The sequence below is a fragment of the Cryptomeria japonica genome, chromosome 10 (assembly GCF_030272615.1).
Source record: "Cryptomeria japonica chromosome 10, Sugi_1.0, whole genome shotgun sequence".
Classification (NCBI taxonomy): domain Eukaryota; kingdom Viridiplantae; phylum Streptophyta; class Pinopsida; order Cupressales; family Cupressaceae; genus Cryptomeria; species Cryptomeria japonica.
The window spans coordinates 875,304,837-875,323,068 of record NC_081414.1 but is presented as its reverse complement, the minus strand read 5'-3'; positions in this window follow the sequence as shown (position 1 = coordinate 875,323,068).

Below are 18,232 nucleotides of genomic sequence, written 5' to 3'. Positions count from 1 at the left end.
AGGTGCTTTTTCAAAAATCCCTAAAGGAGTTTCATATGCAGAAGACCCTAGAATTTACATACTTTGCCACATTGAGGAATTAGGTTCATAGGAAATCATAAAAAGGTATAAAAATGTTATCTATGATGGAAATGGAGTTGTGAAACCCGAACATAAGGTTATAGAGACCCTAGGTTTTGTGGAAATCCTTGACATCCCAGAATTTCCTAAGGAAGTTGTAAGGATTGTGCATAGCAGAGTTCATTGTGAATTCTTTTGGCTGGACTCTATTCACAAAATCACTAAAGAAGCAGTTAGGGTAGTGACTGGCTTACCCTCCATTGGTAGTAGGCCAGATAAAACTAAGAAGGTTTCAAACAACACAATAATGACTTTAACAAGTGCAACTTATGACAGTAAATCCCTAAGAGTGAATGATGTGAAGGATGAGAATGTTAGATTCATAAGCATGATATTATGATACAAAACCACACATGCTAACCAACTGAACTCAGTTTCCAATCTATGTATCAAAAGAGCATATGATATGGTTAACAATGATGCTAAGATAGATATATGTGAGTGGTTGAAGGATGAATTGATTGATAATCTAAAGAAAATCAAAGGAGATAAGAAAGGTACTTTCCGATTTGGAAATATTATTGTATGCTTAATGCTATATCTTACAAAAGAGATTCCTGGTATAGGCAAAAAATACTTTGATTATGACATACTGATAGGGAAACAATTGTCTGATATCTTCACCGGTATAGGGATAGATAAGGATAACATTACAGAGTATTTTCAAGCATTTAAGGTATAAACGAAAACAAGTGAAAGGTTACCACAAAGCATTGTAGACAAATATCAGAAGGAAATTTGTTTTGTAATCAAGAAGGATGAGATTTGGATGGAGGCAGTTCTTCCTAGAACTATTTGGGTAACAAAAATGGGATATGAGGCTGATGTAAATATAATTGAAACATATGCCAAAGCCCTACTTGAAGCCCCTAGAGAACCGGAAGAAAAAGTATTTGGTAATGCTAAGACAATAGAAAGTGGTGTTCAAACACTAAAAAAAAGGAAGAAAAGAGAAAAATATATCAGGAGTGCCACCAAACAGGTCAAAGAAATAAAGAAAAACATAATGAATATCACTAGTATCAAGGAAAGTGATTTGGACGGTTTACAACCAGAGGCTCATCTCTCATGGGTTGGTACTTCATCAGAAAGTGAAATCCCTGTAGAGTTAAAAAGAGTAGATAGGAAGAGAAAACCTTCACTGGTACCCTCTCCTATACCTAAGAAGGCAAGGAAGAAACAACAGGCAGTGAGGCCACCAGCTAAGAAACTAACACCTAGAAAGAAAAAACAAAAATGGGTTATTCCACCACTTGACAACCTATTGAATGAGATAATAGATGATGGAAATCTATCCAATGTAAGAAAATTTTATGATACATTTACCACTGAGGAAAAAGAAAGAATAGAAAATCATATCATCTTACACCTAAACATTTATAAGAAAGTTTTAATAGAGGTTGTAGATGATTTGCCTAGTGATTTGTATAGGCTGCTAGATGCTAAAAGGCTAGCTATTATGGAACTTGATAAGAAAAAAAAGATTGAGAAACTACTTGATGTACATCTTGTAAAATCAGTTGAGGAAATTGATGAGTTGATCAGTGAAGCAAGCAGAACAGTCTTTTCAAGTGGACACTAACATGTAAGTCTAATGGCCAACAGAGTAAATGAAATCTCAGAAGAGACAACAAATAAGTGGGACATCTTCTTTATTGAGAAGGAAAAACAAGAAGAACTAAAAAGACCAAAAGGATCAAGACAAGGGAAAAGGCAAGGTAGGTGGACTACAAAATATAAGAGTGACAGATAATCTACCACCACCTTCTGTTACTCCACCGGTAGAGACAAATGATTCACTGGCTACTGAGAATGTGGAAACACCACATGAGGACATAAACCCTGAGTCTGAAATCTTGTATACAATGAATATTGACACTCAAGAGGTTAATATTGTAGTTGATAAAGAAAGCACTAAGGAAAAGAAAGATGTTGCTACTAAGCAACCGACTGATAATGTTGAAGTTGAAACACCAACTGATAACATTGAGATTGGAATTCAAGTTGAACAAGCAAACCATACAATGGAACACTTGGTTAGTCAAATGGTTACTGACAATACTACTAATGCAAGCATTGAAAAACCAACAAAGATAGAGATACCAGCTTCAGAGAATACAAAGAAACCAATTGAGATATCGGTAATAGATAATGCAGAGGTACAAACAGAGAGACCAATAGTTGGTAACACTGAAAAACTATCAGAAATACTAGCTGGCAACACTATGAAATAGGTAGAGACACGAGCAGAGAAACAAGTTGAGTCACAGGTACACACAGAGATAGTGTCACCGACAACCACTGAAAAACCTAAACCTTTGCTAGTAGAAATGCAAACACAAACTGACCCACCAGAGGTGGAGACAAGAAAAGAGGTTACTTACACTAGCAGCATGGAGATTGTGAAGGTAGTTGGGCAGTCATCTAGTACTTATATGACTAAATTCAGACCAACAAATGTGATTGAAGTACTCTTAGATTCTATTAAGAAAATTAGTAATTGCAATGCATTGGCCTACAAGGCCATAGATGATACCATTCCTATTCTTAAATTGATTGCACCCAAGTGTAATGTAGATAATAAGGATTCTTTGAGTCAGTTAGACAAATTGTTTAAATACATCACTGATAATATATTGGTTGTAGACCAAATAAATGAAGAAACATTTAAGGAGAAAATGGACAGAGAAAAAGAGAAATTCTTTGGTGAAACAATAAAGAAGTGCACAAAACATATTGACACCCTTTTACCGGCACTGAGCATAACAATAATGGAATTTAAGGAACTATATAGAGATACATGTAAGACAAATCTTCTGATAGTGGATATTGATAAGGAAATCAACAAAGTGCAAAAAGAAACTGATGATATAGTTGATAATATCATTGGTTCATCTGAACCAATATTAGTTATAGAGCAAAAAATTGTTGGATTTGAAGAGAAATTAGAAAAGTTGGAGAAAGAGAAGGAAAGAATAAAAGGAAAAGAAAAAGAGCTTAAATGTAGACTCAGTCCGAAGTTGGATAACCTCATCTCTCTAATGAAAGAGATCTCTGAGGCACTTATTCAAGGACATAAGACACTGAAAGAGCAATGCATCACCTCATCGATACTATTCAGAGAACAAAGGTAGATTTGAAGGATAGCAACAGGTTTACTCAAAGCTTGAATTTGGTATTAGCAGACTTATTCCAGATTTTAACCAACCGGTTACAAGGTTTGAGCTAAAACTGCACTCATTTGACAATTTTGACAACCTTTGTCATTGATGTCAAAGGGGGAGTAGTAGAACTAAGAAAAATAACTTTCAGAAGAGATCATCTGCTCAGGAGGAGCACACATTTTTGGTAAGATTTTTGATATCATTTTTGGGACAAATTTTGGATTTTTCTCATGAGTGTTGCCATCAATGCCAAAGGGGGAGATTGTTGGCATTGCACACTCTAATGGTAGTTGAAGGTGATTGAAGGTATTTTCATTGATGGCAACCTTGCAATCTTATGGCACTGGTAGGCACCGGCACTAGCAGACACTTCATCAACAGTGACAATAATGTTTACTGACACCCTAGCTGATAAGATTTTGATTATTGTATTTTGTATTTAATTGTAATATCTTTTTGTAAGATGACATGGCATATTGTAATAAGACTCATATATAAGTATGATATCATGTAGATCATTTGGATATACATACATATAGGATGGATATGATGGATATGTAGAGCGAATATTAAGGCATATTTGTAGAAGGGTTTATGGTTATTGTATGAGCTTAAACCGGTACTAAACCTGGCATAGTAGATGCTTTTTGTAGTAGTACATTATATTGGATTCTCATAATCCATTTTGTAAGTCAGTGAGACTTCCTTTTGTATTTGAGCAGTGAGCTCTAGGAAGTTGGCCTTCTTGCATGTGTAGGCACCTTATTGTAATTAATATCCATTCATTGGCCAGTGAGTGAATATTGTGGGTCACAAATCCCATTGAGGTTTTTCCCACACCGGGTTTCCTCACCAAAAATATTATGTTATGGTTTTCTTTCTATGTTGTCTTTATTGTTCATATTTACTGCATTAATTCTTGTTTACCGGTACACTGTTTTGGAATGCAAAATACTTAATAAGTTCAGAAATTCTGTTAACTGGTTAGATATTGATTCACCCCCCCCTCTCAGTATCTTTGGGACTATCATCAATCCTAACAAAGGATGTCAAAAAGAATCAAATGAATACAAAAATGCTACCTCATCGCCTATAACCAGTTAGTTACAATATGAAAAATGTCTGCCAAAACTAGATTTAGGATCTGTATGAATTTGTTGTTGTCAGAGAGAATGGTCTCAGTCTACTGGATCATGCTGGTTAGATAGTGGATTTGTTGCTCCATTGACCGTTCTCCTTGAACTATTGCCTTAGATAGCTCAACCCGTTGAGTAATGAGTCTATCCAATTTTGGACCAAGTTTACTTTTGAGTTCCAGAGCTTTTAACCTTATCCTTGCTTTCTCTTTCTCAAGTTTCTCTAACTTCTCCTAAAAAATTGCCATTTCCTACTCAAAAACTGAGATAAGTCTTGAGGAACCTATCATATTATTTGCAATATCTTCAATTTCTTTATGTGTCTTTTTAATCTCCTCATCAATGTCCTCTATCAAACAGTGAGGTTTACATGCTTCTCTATACAATTCCTTATACTCCAAAATTGTTGAGTTGAGTACTAGTAATAATGAATCCATATGCTCATTACAGTTTTTGATGGTTTTCTCAAAGAATTCTCCTTTCTCTTTATCTACTCTTTCCTTTATAGTATCCTCATTCACCTTATCTATAGTTATGACATTTTCAACAATGAATTTGGACAATGTGTCCAATTTACCTACAGAGTCATTAATGTGATCTATCTTACAGGTAGGTGCAATCATCTTCAAGAGAGGTAATGTGTTATCAATTGCCTTAAATGCTAAGGCATTGCAATCTATTATCATCTTGATAGAATCCAATAGAACATCTATTATGTTAGTGGGTCTGAATTCTCCTATTGATGTGCTTGGTTCTGCTATGGATTTGCTCTCAACATATGCTTTCCCAATTACATTCACTATTTCCTTCTTATTTCCATTAGTTGCTTCCTCTTTACTTACATTTTCTTTTGGTTTCTCTATCTATGTTTGTACCTCTACTTTTGATGGTTTCTCAATCTATACAAGTACCTCTTAAACTATCGGTTTCCCTGATTCTGGTTTCTTTGTGTTAGTTACCTTATCCTCTGTTGGTTTCTTAGTCTTTGGTTTCTTAGCTTGTGTCGGTATCTCAGTCTTCTAAGAGTCAACAGTGTGTGCTGGTATCTCAAAGATCATACAATCCCTAACATCATCTGCCTTAACCTCTGTAGTCTCTCTATCCACAACAATGTTTATATTCTATGTATCCATATTCATGGTGAAAAGTATTTCAAACTCCGGGTTAGTATCATCATGAGTTACTTCATCAATTGCCTTATCTGGATGATTTTCTGTATGTATAGATGATGCTGAAGTTAATGGAGGGGTGTCCAGAGCCAGTGGAGGGATGTTATTTGTTACCTTTATAGCAGGTACACCACCAATCTTGATTTTCCCTTTGTCCTTTTGGTAAACTTTAGCAAAAGATTTGTCTATTTTTTGTCTTTCCTTTTCCTCTTTCTTTTCCTTTTCAACAAAAAAGATATCCCAATTGTCTACAATCTTATCAACAATCTCTTTTACTCTACCAGCCATTATGCTCACTTATCAGTGTCCACTGACAAAAACTGACTGATTTTCCTTAGCATATAGTTCATCAATTTCCTCTCTAGAGTTTATGGGGTGCACTGCCAATAATGTGTCAACTTTTAGCTTTTTATCTAGTTCCATCACTGACATTCTTTTAGCTTCTAACCTTAAATATAAGTCATTCAATAGATCATCTACAACTTCAATCAAAACTTTCTTGTAGATATCTAAATGCAAAATTATACTGGCCTCTATAGTGTCCTTGTCTGAATCTTTGTAAGAATGATAGTATTTATTCACATTTCAAAGATTTCCATCTCGTGTTATCTCATTTACCAGTTCCTTTGGTGTTAGGGTATCTGGTGTCTTAGTCTATTTCTTCTTTGGTGTAAGCTTCTTTTTAGGTTCCCTAACTACCTGTTTCTTCTTCCTCAAAGTTCTAGTCCTTTTGGGAGAAGGAGAGGGTACTGGTGAGGGTTTCCTCTTCTTTCTCTCAACTCTTTTGAACTCTATTGCTTTCCCACTATCTGTATCTGAGGAAGTAACAACCAGTGAAACATGAGCTTCTAGTTTCAATCCTTCCAGTTCACTGGCTAATATACCACTTATATTCATTACATCTTCTTTGACCTCCTTGGCCATCTTAGATGCATCTTTGATAAACTTTTCTCTCCTTTTTCTCTTCTTCTTCATTGAAACAACACTCTCAATGGTTTCAGCATTTCCAAAAGTTTTTTTAGATGGTTCTCTAGGTGCCTCAAGTAGTATTTTAGCACATGTTTCAAGAATGGGTAAATCAACTTCATAACCCATTTCAGTAACCCAAATAGTTATAGGGCTAATTGCATCCATCCATGTCTCATCACGTTTGATTACAAAGCAGATTTGCCTGTCATACTTGTCTACTATGCTCTGGGGTAACCTTTCTCTAGCTCTCATCTTTGTCTGAAAGTTTTTGAAGTAATCTGTTATAATGTTGTCACTGTTATTAATCATACCGGTGATAGCTTCCTTAATTTGTTTGCCTACCGGGATGTCATATCCAAAGTCCTTATGACCAATGCTGAATATCTCTTTGGTGAAGTAAAACATTAGACACACAAGTAGTTTGCCAAAATGAAATGTCCCTTTCTTGTCACCCTTAATCTTTTTCAAGTTGTCAATTAATTCATCCTTAAGCCATTCACAAACGTCAATCTTAGTATTGTTATTTAACATCTCATATGCATTATGAATACAAAGGCTGGAAACTAAATTCAATTTGTTTGCATGTGTTACTCTGTATCCAAGTACCATACTCACATATCTCACATTAGCATCATTAATGTCATTAACCCTAAGAGATTTGTTGTCAGATGTAGCTCCGATTAACTCCATAACTCACTTGTTAGGTATCTTCTTAGTTTTGCCAAGCCTACTACCGGTTGAGGGTAAACCAGTAACTACCTTGATTGCTTCCTTAGAGATTTTAAAAATAGAGTCAAGCCATATGAACTCTCCATGAACTCTACTAAGAACTAGATGAACTACCTCCTTAGGAAATTAAGGTATGTTCAGTATCTCAATGAATCCTAATTCTTCAACTATCTTATGCTCCGGTTTAATTAAACCTTATTCATCAGTAATGACACCACTGTACATGTTCTCCAAATCATCAATTCCTATATTTTCTATGTTGCAGTGAATGTATATTCTAGGGTCTTCGGTAAAAGCGACTCCCTTCAGAATTTTTGAAAATGCTCTGATAGAATCATCTTGCTTGGAAATTTCAAGGATGATTTTAAACACGGGCCTAGAGCGCTTTATGTTTTCTACCACAGTAGGGTTTGTAATAAACTCAGGTGCAAAAGATGAAGATGCCATTTCGCAAGATAAATACCTCTTAGCTTGAAATCCTTGGATGCCTAAAAATCACTTCGTTGCTTCGGCTTTAGATTGCCCTTGCTCAATTTTGCACTCTCTAAATGCTTGAATTCTTGGTGAGTTGAAATGAGTGTTTTCTGGTGTTATATAACCGAAAATTCTTTCCAACTATCATATTAAATGCTTGTCGGTTAAGTGAAAACTTAACATATCTGTCAGTAAAGAAGAAATGTATCTTCTCACCATCAACTGAGGGTAGAATGCAGTATTTTCAATTTTCTACAATACCTCTTATAAATTATTCCTTAGTTAGATGAAGAATCTCCTACCGCTGGAGGGTTACTCTATTCAATCGGTACAGGGATAGATTCATCAACTTCCTGATCTCCCTTCTTAATCCATTGTTTTGAAAGTTCTTGCTTTATTTCATTTACCTTTTCTTTTCCCTTCACACTAGATCCTTTATTGTTCGCCGGTATAGTCTTGCTTCTACAAAATTTTACAATATGCCCAATCTTGTTACATGCATAATAAGTTACATTATTCCTCTGAATAGATTTTTCATATCCTTGACCGGTTTGTGTTCTGCATTGATTAGATAAATGTCAAAATCTACCACAAACATAGCATTTCACATTCATTCTATAATTTTCTGAATTATGACCAACTTTTTTGCATTTGGAACTTCGACCGGTGGGTAAGTTTGTATTCTAATTATTTATAAATCTACACCGATTTTCTCTATGAACAAACTTGTTGCAATTAAAACATTTCCCATTAAATTTATAAGCATTAGGTTGTCTTACCAGTTTATTGTGATCTTGATTGTTTGCAATCTTGAAACTTTCTCCATGTTCAAATCCAATTCCAATTGTATCTCCATTAGGTTTTTGTCTTTTAAGCATGTCATCAAGTCTTTCTGAACTTTTCTTGAAATTTTCTTTATGTTCATTTGCAGTGATCAACTCATTTTCAAGAATTCCAACTTGTCTCACAAGCTCTTTTTTATCATGTTGCAAGTGAATCAGATTTGTCTTTAGCATATCAATTTCATGACAAAGTCTCAAATTTTCATTACCTCCATCATTAAGTCTTCTAGTCAAATCTTCTTCATTCTTCTTTATATCTTCAATATCCTTACATAGTCTCATGGTCAAGTCTTGCATTTCATTCCTCATGTTAGTGTTCTCTTGCCTCAACTTGTCTGCAATATCACTAAGAGTTTCCTTTTCATCATCATGTTTCTGCATTTGCTCATGAAGTTCTTTTCTCTTATTTTGTGCTATAACTAGGTTCTCCTGAAGTCCTTTAAGGAATTCCTTAGCAGTCCTCAGATCATCTTCAAGGTTGATATACTTCAATTTTTCTGCATCAAAATCTTCAAGAGCTCCTTCCAATTGTTTTCTCATATTCTCCATCAATACCAGTTTCAAAATCTTCCTCAAGCTATTAGGCTTTTGAAAATAGAGGACCAGGCTCTAATACCAATTTTTAGATTCAATGACAATCCCAAGGATACTGAGAGGGAGGGGTGAATCAGTGTCTAACCGGGTAGTGGAATATTTAAACTTATTTATAACTTTGCAACCCAAATCAATGTACCGGTAAACAAAAAATAGTGCAGTAAACAGAAATAGCAGAGACAACATAAATGTACACCATAACACAAAATATTTTAGCAAGGAAATCCAGTGTGGGAAAAACCTTGGTGGTATTTTTGACCCGCAATATTTACTCACTGGCCAATATGAATAAATACTACTTGCAATAGAGGCCTACACATGCAGAAAGGCCAACTGCCTGGAGTGCACTTCTCAAAAGAGTCTCACTGACTACAAAATATATAATTAAATCCAATATAATATACTACTCAAAATAACATCTCTAATGCCTGGTTCAATACTAGTTTAAGCTCAATTATATACCTTAACCAAAACCTTTCGATGTCCACAATATCACCTCATACAATAATCTCCTACTATAATGCAAAATGATCTACAAGATCTCATACATATATGAGTGTATTACAATACACAAATTCGGCTTAAAAATAATTAATTATATTTACAATACTATTCATATAAGTAAAAATTTATCCCATGTTGGCCTGAGTGTTGGTATACTTCATTTCTAGTGTAATCTGGTTGCAGGTGAAAGTACCTGTCGGTGCATGTGTAGAAATTTGTGGCTGGTTGGTTGCCAGTTGGTCGCCATCAATGACAACATCAACTATTCTCATTAGAGTGTGGAATGCCAACATGCATTAGGAGGCATTCACTAGTAGACACTGAGATTGAACATCTAGGGTTACAATAGGCACCGACACTAGCATCCAGCACTTCAGGGAAGCCAACATCAAGGAAGTTTTAATTGTAAAATCAGTTTGTAATTATTGTATAAGGCCGACATTGTATATCTTTTATATTGTAAGCTGACATAAGGCATATTATTTGTAAAGGGTATATAGGTCAGTTTGTTAGGTCTTTATGAAAATATAGATGATGAAGGGATAGAACATGTGGATGAGATTGTGGATTATGACATAATAGAATTGTGGAATGTGAAGTTCATTTGTATGTGAATGTTGTATCATGCGATGATCTATAGATGTTTATATGACATTCTTGGAGGGAACGAGATATCAGTAGTAGTGTTTAGTGTTTATGAATTGGTACAAAGCAGAGCTATAACCGAAACTCTTTTGGCATAGTAGATGCATTTTGTGAGTTCGTCTTTATTATTTTACTTCAGCAGAAGCTTGTAGTTAGTGAGACTCTTTAGTGATGAGCAGTGTACTCTAGGCAATGTGCCTTCCTACATGAGCAGGCCCCCTCTTTATATAATATCTTTCATATGGCCAATGAATTGATATTGTGGGTCACAAATCCCACCGTGGCTTTTCCTCTTTGAGGTTTTCCACATATAAATTTGGTGTGTTATGGTGTTCATTCATGTGGATGGTTTATTTGCTTCAAGTTATGTGCTTATTCATTTACCAGTTTATTGTGTATGTTATAAAAGCATAAAATCTTATCTTACCAACAAAACACTGATTCACCCCCCCTCTCATTGTTCTTGGATCCCAACAATTGATCGATATACTGGCAGAGTGTGTAACCAACATACTTGGTAACATTTAGTTAACATCAAATTAAACTGGTAGTCTTGTCCAGTCAACCGACAAACTTATTGGCATGAATGACTATTTTGATGGAGATTCCTTAAATCATTTCTAGAGATTGATTTATAGCATGGTAACAAAATTTTGAATTTGATGTTTTGGAGGGAAATCTGGTGATAGATCTAAAGGGTAATAAATTGACATAACTCATCTTGATGAGGTTGTTGTTAATGTAAAAAAAAAATTGAAATGTGAAAGTGAACACAAGGGGAGAAAAATAGAGTGCAGAGCCAAGTGACGGAGGACCGACAGAGTGTAGAGCTGACGATCAGTAAATTGGTAGAGTGGAGAACCCAAGGTATATTTAGGAAACTGGTATTGTACACAATAGACACAATCGATGTAGATATAGTATGATTTTCAGTGTGATCTTATCAAGCTATCAATAGCCACTCCAACAGATCATCTTTTTGTTGCTTTCTAACCATTGCAACTAAAATCCCTTAATAGGGTTGACTTTAGTAGGTCCCATTGTAAAAATCCCTTAACCAGGTGACATCTTAATTGATGTTCTTAAGTCCTTTAACAAGGCTACCTTTAATAGGGTAAAGGCACTGATAGGCCTTAATCAAAATCCCTTAACCGGGTGGCACCTAATAGTGTCCTTGTAATATCCTAACAAGGATGGCTCCTCACCAAGCATACTCTAGAAGAGTACAATTTTTGTGAGTTCCTAATCACACCATGGTTTTGTCTCATTTGGGTTTCCACGAGATAAATTTTTGTGTCACTGTGTATCTTTTCATGCATGCTTATTTTTGTGCAATACTTATTTATATTGATTAATGTTAAGATAGTGAAGACTTAAGTTAAAATTTTTAATTGTGTAAAATCGGTAATATGTTGATTCACCCCTCCCCTTTCATCATTAGTTGGGACTAACAAATATTGCAAAAGCAAGAACAATCTAGTAGAAAGTGATGAGAAAGGAAAACAAAAGGTTGATGATATCTAAAAGAAGCATGAGAGGAAATGGATTAGGCAATCTAATCAACCAGCAGAGACAGTCATCCTAGATACTTACCCGATGGAAGAAAATGTTCCTACACCAGCTCAGAACTCATCTGATAAGTTTGGGGGAGGCAAATTATTGACAAATCTTGCATTTGCCTTGGTAGTGGTCTGAAAACATATTTCAAACTTTGGTGAAGTGGATTTGAAGGTTTACTGGCACTAAGATATTGAATTTTGGATCTGGTATGATATGTCAGCATGCATTAATGTCAATGAAAAATTAGGGTTCCGTAGAATATAATAGAAAACTGCTTCATTTTTAATCATACAACATTCAAAGCAAACTAGAGCAAGTCTAAAGCAATCAAGGCAATTAAAAGATTTTTTCGAGTGATTTCTAGTGATCTCAAGAAGATTTTTCTAGGGTTTTCACTGGCAAAGGTTGCGAGGTATTTTATTTGTTTTCAATCTTTCTTTCTACAATCATAATGGCATCTGGAACTATTCTCATCCTAGTAGATGTTTCTACTCCTATTGTGGTGGACATTAAGGATCGTCCACGTATGGAATTCAAGAAATGCCCTTAGATTGCAAAGGTTGCTGACTCAATCAACATGTATTTTAGGGTTCTAGATGGAGTTATTTATGTGGAGGATGTAAGAGCTTATATTCATTGCACATTGGAGGATCTGGGTTCGGTGGAGATCAAGGCAATGTACACGGCTACCCTATTGAACAAGTATGGGTTTATGAAACTAGAATTTCAAATTATGGAGAATCAGGGTTTCACTGATATTTTGGAGGTGCCCAAATTTGAGGATGAGATAATCTGGTATGTGATAAGCCAAGTCCATGGAAAATTCATATGGCTTGGCTGACCCCATAAAATCACCAAGGAGGCTATTTGTGCGACCATCGGTTTGCCCCAAGCAGGTCAGACATAGGGAAAGAAGAAGATTTCTAATAATGAGGTGAACAAGTTAACCAGTGCCACCTCTAATAATTAGTCATTGCAAATTAGCACTATCAGGGACCAAGATGTTCAATTTGCCAATATGATCATCAGTTACAAGGTAACCCAATCCAACCAGTTAAACTTTGTTTCTAGCTCTTGTATTTACTATGCATACAAAATTGTAAAGGAGAGTGAGAAATGTGATCTTTGTTAGTGGATGTGCAATGAATTAATTCTAAATTTGGGAAAGATTAAGGGAGAAAAGAAAGGTACATTCCAGCAATCTTATTAGATTCTTAATGTATTTCTTTTTGAATGAGTTACTGGGATCCAGTAAGAGAAAATGGGTCTTTAATATACCAGTAGACAAGAAGATTAAGGATGGTTTGAGGAATTTATATCAGAACAAAGACTCCTTTGTGTGGGGTTATTTTAAATCATTTCAGAAGACAATGAAGTCAAGAGTAAGAATCCCTAAACATATTGTTGATAAATACTCTACTGAGATCTATTTTATGGTAAAAATGATGAAACTTTGATGGAGGCAGTGTAGCCCAGAACTATCTGGGTAGCTAAAATGGGATATGAACTTGATGAATAGATCTTGGAATTATATGCTAATATGCTTATTGATGCCTCGATAGATGAGAAGGAGAAAACATTTGGGATAATAAAGTAGTAGGAATCCAAAGTTCAGATAGGTTTCAGAAAGAAGATGGAAGGACAAATCAAGAAGGTTGGGGAAGTTGTATAGAAGATTTCTTCTGAAATCAAGTAGATCATTGGCTTAGCAGAAGGATCTTCTCTGGTAGTAGTTTGGGCCTCACCGGCAACAACAACTGACAAGGGTGTAGAGAAGAGGAAGAAACTGACGACTTATATTGCCCCTATTGCATCTAGTTCTGATACTGAAGATGAGCTCCCAAATATCCCCAATACTTACATACAAATTCAGAGGAAGGTGCCTGAGGAAGGAAAGAAACAAAAAATAAAGGTCAACCCTCTAGAAGCCCCTAAGAAAATTTTGAAGGAGAGGAAACCCACAGAGAAGAGGAAACTAGTTAAGGAGTCTACTTCTACCTTCAGCAAGAAGAAGAAATCAGATATAGATGTAGCTCTCGAATCTGGTAAGAATATTGAAGTCATTCCTCTTCTTTCAGTTGCTGAATTGATTGATAAAATAACCAAAGATGGAATTTTCAAAAATATACAACATTATTATTTACATATGGATGATAAGGAAAAAATGGAGATTGAGGAATCAATTTTGTTATACTTAGACATATATAAGAAATCACTTATAGAGATAGAAAAACAAATACCAACATCAGGTATGTGCAGAATCATGGTGTGCCGAAACAGGCCCTTAAGTGGCAATGAAATTTCAAAAAATCAAAGTTATGCAACTTGACATAAAAATTTGAATAAGTTATGTGTTAGGATTCCCATAGATACTGAGAGGGGGGGTGAATCAGTATCTAACTGGTAATTAGAATTTCTCAACTTAAAACATGCAGAACATATTATAACAATGTATCAGTATGCAAGAAATAATGCAATAAACAGAAAAGAAAGAAACCACATGAAAATCACACCATAACACAATGATTGAACAAGGAAACCCAGTGTGGGAAAAACCTCGGTGGGATTTTTGACCCACAATATTCACTTACTGGTCAAGAAGAGAATATTACTTACAATAGGGGCCTGCACATGCAGGAAGGCCAAGTGCCTAGAGCTCACTGCTCAAATGGGAAGTCTCACTAACTTACAATGTGGATTTTGAAAATCCAATAACTTGTATTGCTTTACAATAGCATCTTCAATGCCAGATTCAGTACCCATTTCTGCTCTATTCTTTACATATACCCCTTAACCTATATTTCGCATAATAGGTCTGCCTAATCTTTTTCTCCTTACTTTTTCACTTACATCTCTTCCTTACAAAATGTCCATAATGATCTCTTTTATATATAAGAGTCATTTTACAATGATATCAAGTTGGCTTACAAGGTTTTTACAATAATAACAAAGATGTAATATAACAAAAATCCTGTCGGCCTTTGTGTCAGTATGCTTCCTTTTTTTGTCGGTGCCAGTGTAGAGTGTGATCTGCTGATGCTGGTGTAATGCCTTGCTAGTGCCATAGGATTGTAAGGTTGTGATCAATGATAAAACCTTCAATCACATACAATGTCTCATTGGAGTGTGCATATGCCAACAATCTCCCCCTTTGGCATTGATGGCAACACTCATGAGAAATTTCAAAAGTGTATCCAAAAATGTGAAGTCTGAAAAAATGTTACCAAAAATGTGTGCTCCCCCTGAGCATATGATTCCTGTGATATTTGAATTTTCTCATACCACTACTCCCCCTTTAGCATCAATGACAAAGGTTGTCAAGATGTCAGTAGAGTTTGTAGTTTCAACCTTTTACCTGTGTGATCACAATTTGAAATAGATCTACCAAAATTAAGTTTATACTCTCCATAAACTTTTTACTGTCTCTGTTCTTTTAACTATACCGGTAAGGTGCTGCAAATGCTCTGCCGGTGTTTTTGTCCCTGTATCAGTGCCTCAGATATTTCCTTCTGTGATGATGCTAGATAGTCCAATCTTGGACTTAGATTTAATCTCAAATGCTTTTCCTTATTCACTATTCTTTCCTTTTCTCTTTCTAATTTAAGTAATTCTTCCTCAAAATTTGTTATCTTTTTCTCAAAAACTGATAATGTATCAGATGAGTTGACAAAATTATCAACAAGTTTATTGATTTCATCATGTACCTTGCTTATTTTCTTCTCTATGTCTATAGTCAAAAGGTTTGTCTTACAGGTGTCTTTGTATAAAGTTTTGTACTCTTTTAATAAGTTACACAGTTCTGGTAGAAGTGTGTCAAAATCTCTAGTACACTTCTTTATCTGCTCATCAAAGAATCTTTGGTTTTCAATTTCTACTTTGTCCTTCAATGTCTCTTCCTTTATGTTCTTAATGTTTTTAGTGATATATTTACACAAGGTATCAAGTTGTCCTAAAGAATCTTTATTATCTATATTACAGTTAGGAGAAATTACCTTCAAAATTGGGATTGTGTCATCTATTGCCTTATAAGCTTGTGAGCTATAATCTGTTATCCTCTTAATTGAATCTAAGAGTACTTCAGTCAAATTAGTTGATTTGTAGCTTGATGATGAGGAACCTACATTCTGAGTACCACCGGTGGAAGTAACCAAGCTTGTATTGACCTCTGGTAGGTCTGTTTGTGTTTGCATTTCCTTAAGTAATGGTTTTTCTACTTCTCCTGTTGCTGGTTGCTTTGTTTCTTTGTTAACCTATGCCTATTCCAGAGCCTGTTGCTCTTCTTGTTTCTTTGATTGTTGCTCTATCTCAGTTTGAGTCTAAGTTTCTACCTATTGCCCTTTGTCATCATCTGTCAGTTTCTCTTGAGTGTTATCAGTTTGCTCATCTACCGGATGCTCACTAGCCATCAGTCTTATCAGTTGTATCTTTGCCTACCATAATGTTGATCTTTTGAGTATCAACATCCACTATATATAAGACTTCAGGATTAGGATTAACATCCTCTACATCCATACTTTCAACTATCAGTTGATCTTTTGTAGCTGTTGTTATTATTGGTGGAGTAATCAAAGGAGGTGGGGTTAAGTTGTCTTTAACCTTGATACTAGGTGGTCCATGAACTTTACCTTTACCCTTGTCCTTATCCTTCTGATAAACCTTTATAGGTTTGTGGCTCATATATTCTTCTTGTTTTTCTTTTTCTACTAGGAAAATGTCTCATGTATCTTCTATCTCCTCAATCACCTCATTAACTCTTCCAACCATTAAAGCAATGTGCCAGTGTGCAGTAGAAAATACTGACCAGTTGGCTTCAGCAATTAAGTCATCAATTTCTTTGGGTGAATTTACTGGGTATACAACAAGTAGCTTTTCTATCTTTATTTTCTTGTCAAGTTCTACTACTGCTTGTCTCCTTCCTTCTAGCCTTTTGAATAGTTCATTTGGTACTTCATCCGCTACTTCCATCAAAAATTTCTTATACATGTCCATATATAATATAACATTGTTTTCCACTTGTTCTTTTTCATCTGCAGTTAGAGTGTCATACAATTTTTCTATATTCTTTAGTTTTCCTTCCTCTGTAATTTCATTCAACAGTATGTCATGTGGGGCCATGTCCTTTTTTGTTCTCTTCTTCTTCTTGGGTGTCAGTTTCTTCTTTGGTGTAGCCTTTCTTACCGGAGATCTCACTGCTTGTTGTTTTTGTCTTGTCCTCCTAGGTGAGGGTGTGGTTGCCGGTGAAGGATCTCTTTTCCTTACAATTCTTTTGAAAGTTGTAGGCATGTCATTCTCTGAAGATGTGCCTACCGGTGATAGGTGAGTTTTAGGTTGTGGAGCTGCTAACTCATCCTCTGTTATACTAGTTTGTTCCATTACTTTATCCTTGATTTCTTTTGCTTGCCTAGAACCTCTTCTTAGATTGTATTTGGCTTTCAATAGTTTCTACAGTACCAAATACTTCTTCCTTAGGTTCTTAAGGGGCTTCCAGAAGTGCTTTAGCATATGTTTCAATTATTTGATCATCTGTTTCGAAGCCCATCTCTATTACCCAAACTATCATAGGGATGACTACTTCCATCCAGATATCATCCTTCTTAATTACAAAACATATTTCATCCTTATATTTGTCAACAATCTTTTGTGATAATCAGATTCTTTTCTTCATTTTGGCCTTAAGTGTTTGAGAATAGTGTTGGATATTCTGATCCTTATCTTCTCCCATATTGCTGAATAGTTCTGTTAGCTATTTACCTACCAGTATATCATAACCAAGTTCTTTGTAGCCTATACCGGGAACCTGTTTGGTTATATGTAGCATCAAACATACTAGAAAATTTCCAAACCTAAAAGTTCCTTTCTTGTCCTTCTTAATCTTGCCTAAGTTGTCAATTAATTCATCCTTCAACCACTCACATACATCAATCTTTGCATTATCTGTGACCATGTCATAAGCACTCTTAATACATAGACTTGACACTGAATTGAGTCTATTTGCATGAGTTGCCTTATATCCTAATATCATGCTGATAAATCTTACATTAGTATCTTTTACATCATTGACTCTTAATGACCTTTTATAAGATGTAGCATCAGTTAGTTGAGTAACTGGGTCATTTGAGACCTTCTTGGTTTTATCTGGCCTTTTACCGGTGGTCGGTAACCTTGTGACAGCTTTCACAACTTCCTTGGTGATTTTGTGAATTGCATATAACTAGAAAAATTCACCATGTACCCTGCGTAAGACTATCCTAATCACATCCTTGGGGAATTTAGGAATGCTAAGGATCTCTATAAATCCTAGGGCTTTAATGATCTTATGTTCATCT